Below are 5722 nucleotides of genomic sequence, written 5' to 3'. Positions count from 1 at the left end.
GAGGAGGCCGATTTGGAGGCCGTGGTAGAAATCAGAATATGCAGCAAACTCAAGAAAACCAGTCCTATGGAGGAGGACGTGGTAACTCTAGAGGCAGGGGGAGCCAAAGAGGTCGTGGTGGATGGCAAAGAGGCCAAAATGCAAACAGCAATGTTGAATGCTACTACTGTGGTAAAATGGGTCATATGGCTAAAGACTGCTATAAAAAGCAGAATGACATCATGAATGGACAACTGCAACAAGGGAATTATGCATCTTCTAGTAGACAGGGTGATGACAGAAATGAGCACTTGTTTATGGTGCAGCACATGAACAATTCTGTGACAAGTGCAGAAGAAAACAATGATGTATGGTATGTTGACTCAGGTGCATCAAACCACATGACAGGTCATGCAGAATGGATGGAGGATGCAAGGAAAATGGAAAAACTAGGATTTGTGGAGACTGGTGATGATACTGCACATCCTATTGTGCAGATTGGAAAAATTCCTTTGTCTATGCAGGATGGGAAAAAGAAATACCCGTCCGATGTATTTCATGTCCCGAATATCACCAAGAATCTAGTTTCTGTTGGTCAAATGGTTGAGCAGGGCTTGCAGGTCAGATTTAATCCTCATGGATGCTTTGTTGAGGATATGAAAAATAAAGGTCGCTTGATAGCAAAAGGAAAGAAGAAGGGCAGAATGTTTACATTGGATGCAGACATGTCTGAATTGAGTGCAGCAATGTTTGCACATGGGACCGGTGTAGTTGCAGATATTGATATCTGGCATAAACACATTGGTCATGTTAATGTACAGCGACTTAAATCAATGCAGACCCAAAATATTGTTGCAGGATTGCCCAAATTCAAGGTTGCAGAAATGCATAAGGTATGTGAAGCCTGTCAGTTTGGAAAACAGGCAAGGAAACCATTTCCTAGACATGTTCAAGAGAGTGAGAAGCCATTGGAATTAATCCACTCTGATGTGTGGACTACTAAAGCTGCATCTCTTGGAGGCTGTCATTATTTTGTGAGTTTTATTGATGACTATAGCAGAAAAGTTTGGGTGTATTTTATGAAAAAGAAAAGTGAAGTTTTTGGGCATTTCAAAACTCTTAAAGCTATGGTTGAAAAAGAAACAGGCATGCAGATAAAATGCCTAAGGTCAGATGGAGGGGGAGAGTACCTCTCAAATGAGTTTGCAAGGTTCCTGCAGGAGCATGGCATAAAGCAGCAATATTCATGCAGTCATACCCCACAACAAAATGGAATTGCAGAAAGGAAAAACATGCATATTGGAGAGGTATCTCGTGCCATGCTCAATGAAAAAGACTTGCCAGATTTTTATTGGGCTGAAGCAGTTGCTACAGCAGTCTACATAATGAACAGGACTCCCACTGCAGCAATACATGGAATGACTCCAGAGGAGAGGTATACTGGTAGGAAACCAAATATTTCTCATTTGAAAATTTTTGGTTGCATTGCCTATGTACATGTGCCAGATGAGTTGAGATCCAAGTTGGATCCAAAAGCTGAGAAGTGCATCTTTATTGGTTACTCTCTGCAGCAAAAAGGGTATAGATGCTATAACCCTTCTACTATAAGTTTACAGTGAGCAGAGATGTTGTTTTTGATGAGATGAGTAGCTGGTATAAACCAGTAAATGTGATTGATGATGTAGATGCACAAAATGGTAATGCTGCACAGAATTCACAGCAGCAATCACAAAATATTAGTGGACATGGAGCATCCTCTAGCAGTGGTTCACATTCTTCGCCATGGACAGGCAGATTGAGATCAGGAGAATCTTCTCAAAGTAATGTAGATAGTGGTATGCAGGTATCACGAAAAGGAAAAGAGAAGGTTGATCAGCCCATGTTTGATGTGAATGCAGGTCACTCTTATGTGGATGGTGAATCCAGTGGCTCAGAACAGAGCATTGATGATGAGTTGGGTATTCCTTCTATTGTTACACCCGGAGTAAGGAAAACCAGGGATGTTTTGAGAGCACCAGGGAGTGAACCTACTTTGCGCAGGTCTACGAGAGCTAGGTATCCTGTGGATAGGCTGAAATATGATGGATTTACAGCCATTCACTATGCATATATGGTCAAAGTGATACAGGAACCAGAACCCACTTCTTTTGAGCAAGCCATGGGAAAAGAAAAATGGGAGAAAACCATGGATGAAGAAATGGATGCCTTGGAAGCAAATGCTACATGGGAATTGGTACCTTTGCCTAAAGGTAAAAATGCAATTGGCTGTAAGTGGGTTTATAAGGTGAAGCACAATGCAGATGGTTCTGTGAACAGATACAAGGCAAGATTAGTAGTCAAGGGGTATGCACAAACATATGGCATTGATTATGAAGAAACATTCAGTCCGGTTGCAAGGATGGTAACCGTAAGAGCAGTCATTGCTATGGCTGCATCAAAGGGATGGTCTTTACATCAGATGGATGTAAAGAATGCTTTCTTGCATGGTGATTTGCAAGAAGAGGTCTATATGGAGCAGCCACCAGGTTATGTGCATGCTGTTCATCCTGAGTTTGTTTGCAGGTTGAAGAAAGCCTTGTATGGCTTGAAGCAAGCACCTAGAGCATGGTCTGACAAGATAGGACAGTATCTTGTCACTATTGGCTTTCAGATTTCCAAGGCAGATTTCTCACTTTATGTGAGAAAAACAGAGAAAGGTATTATGCTACTTGTCATTTATGTTGATGATTTGATTATGACAGGTGACAATGATGAAGATATCCTTCATGTGAAAATGCTATTGAAGCAAAAGTTTGAGATGAAGGATTTGGGAGAGCTGCGTTATTTCTTGGGCATTGAGGTGATTAGATCATCAAGTGGGATACAGCTCTTGCAGAGGCAGTATGGATTGGACATGCTGTCCAAATATGGGATGACAGGCTGTAAGCCTATTTCAGTTCCTTTGGAGCAGAATGTGAAGCTGAGCACAGATGCAGGTGAGCTTCTAGAAGACCCTACTATGTACAGACGCATAGTAGGAAGTTTGATTTATATGACTATTACCAGGCCAGATTTGAGCTATGCTGTTGGATTGGTAAGTCAGTTTATGCAAGCTCCAAGGAAACCACATTTGGATGCGGCTAGACGCATACTCAGGTATGTGAAGTCCACATTGCAGTATGGACTATTTTATGAGACTGGGGTTCAGATACAGTTGCATGGATACACTGATGCTGATTGGGCTGGTAGTATTTCTGATAGACGATCTACCAGTGGATATGTGTTCTCTTTTGGGAGTGCTGCAGTCACTTGGAGCAGCAAGAAACAGCCTACAGTTGCCTTGTCGAGCACAAAGGCTGAGTACAGGGGTGCAGCAATGGCTGCATGTGAGGTAGCTTGGTTGCATAAGCTACTTTATGATATGCATCAGTCTACAGATGGGCTAGTTGTCATTTATTGTGACAACATGAGTAGTATACACTTGGCAAATAACCCAGTCTATCATGCTAGAACAAAGCACATTGAGGTGCATTATCACTATGTGCGAGAGAGGGTTTTACTAGGTCTTATTGATCTAGTTTATGTCAGCACATAGGATCAGGTAGCTGACATATTCACGAAGGCATTGGGCGCAGAGAAGCTGCGCAAGTTCAGAGACCTGCTTGGTGTGCAGGAATTGGGGTTGAGCTCGAGGGGGAGTGTTGAGATATCGAGCTCCACTCGTGATACGCCAGGGTGACCGTTGTGTATTTAAGTCACCGACTTGTCAGTTGCAGACGCGGTTGGTACACCACCCATGAATAATAGCTACATGATAGCTATCCTTATCTACTCTAGTTCGTGGCTCAGTTAGTATGCCACCTTAGTTAGTTGAGTTTGGTTTGAGACCCATATATAGGGTTCTTCTATTTCTTTGTATTTGAGTTCTTTTGGCTTACACAACTAAGAAGAGGAAAACTGTTTTCAGCCTCCACCCTTGTGTGTATTCCCCCATTGTGCAAGCAAGAAAGCTTCAAGTGAGACTCCTTCCTTCTCTCCCACAATCTTGACAGAGCCTCCATATCCAATGTTGTCACTCTCCGTTGCGTATCTCTCCAATGTTGTCACTCTTCATTGCGCATCTCTCCCCCTCTCTTTTCAAAGGAGTCTATGTATATGTATGAGTGGATGAGTGTAGGTTGGGACTTGATGAACTCATAAGAAAGTAAAGACCTGATTGGCTTTCTTAGTTCTTCTCACTATCCTCATCCCTATCCACTTTACATCCTATTAACCCTTTGTATCACTCACTTTAACAACATGCATCCTATATGCTTGGTTCTCTTGTGCTTGATTCACTTTAATAATGTGCATCCTATCACTTTTAACACATTATCCAAGCTTGGAATGCACTACTCTACAACATTGCAAGGTGGAGGGTGGGTACTCACAACAAGATCCTTGACATTGAAGATGGTGAAACAAACATGTCATCGTCAAGCACATGGGCCAATGGACTACCCTAAAGCACACGATGCAAGGCTATGACTAAGACCTAGTCGCTCCTTATTTGATGCAACTCTAAACATCAAATCATATTACCACTCTTTAATGTCCTCCTAGTTTATTCAAAATAGTCTAGTTCTAAGCTTGCCTAGCATTTACAAAGTAGCTTGTTTTGACTCTAAATTAAAACTATTTATACTAGTATAAATCAATGTCAAGAGTTGGGTCTAAAGCGTGCAACAACCTATGGACATATGATTAACAGAACCACTTGGTGGCATGAACACAACATGCAATAATTTTATGCGCCTCTTGACATGTTTTAAAACATATGATAGATATATAGACATGTATTCATGCACTCATATGAATTGCGAAGCAATTGATAGGCATATAATTAATTGATCGAGTACAAAAAGTCATAACCCTCTCATGTGGATGTATTTGATGATGTCATCATGAATACTACCACCTATGAGGGCATCCAACATGTCATTTGCCCTAGCATCAGCGAAAGGGTTCTCTAGAAGAGTGTCATTGATGTCAATGGCTACATCATCATGCTCTATAGGCTCATCAGCAATATCTATGAGGAGGTTTGTGCAACATGCAGCACACAGTGATCTTGCGAGGAAGGAAATCAACATTGGTAGCATACACCTTTCCATTTAGAATCTTCCAAGTGCCCTTAAATCATCCTAATGCTTGCTCAGTAAATAATACAAGTGTAAGATTGGAGGAAGTTGTAAAGAGCATTGTGCAAGTTGCCCAACATGGCACGAGGAAATGGAGTCATGAACGAAGTATGAACCCACCATCCTCAACAATATACTCGGGGACTGTAAGACCATGATAATCAAAAGGAGTACCTATCAATCTTTGTTGGCCTAGACAAGGGCGATGAAAGCTAGAGTTTTTCAAAACACTTCTGTCATTAGCAAACCTAGCCATCCAACATTCATATCAATAAATTTCATCTTGATGTCTCATAAGCCTTGAATTATCAAGCTATAGTTAGAGTATCAATCAAACCATGCCATGGAAGGTTCATTTGGAGAAAAAATCATATTAATGTGAGTGCAATCTATGGCTCCACACTAGTTGGGAAGGCCTCAGTGGGACCTAAATCCATCCTTCACCTCATCCAATTCTAATTGGGTGGAAGGCCACCAGATGAAGTGAGCCCCATGCTTCATGACGACTTCCATCACCTCATAGAAAAACTTAGTTATAGTTGAGTGACTACAACCAAATGGAAAGAGAGAGGGGGGAGATAGAG

The sequence above is a fragment of the Lygodium microphyllum genome, chromosome 8 (genome assembly GCF_053477565.2).
Source record: "Lygodium microphyllum isolate KBCC chromosome 8, Lygodium_microphyllum_v1.1.10, whole genome shotgun sequence".
NCBI lineage: Eukaryota > Viridiplantae > Streptophyta > Polypodiopsida > Schizaeales > Lygodiaceae > Lygodium > Lygodium microphyllum.
The sequence above is the reverse complement of the archived record's forward strand: the minus strand, read 5'-3'. Positions refer to the sequence as shown.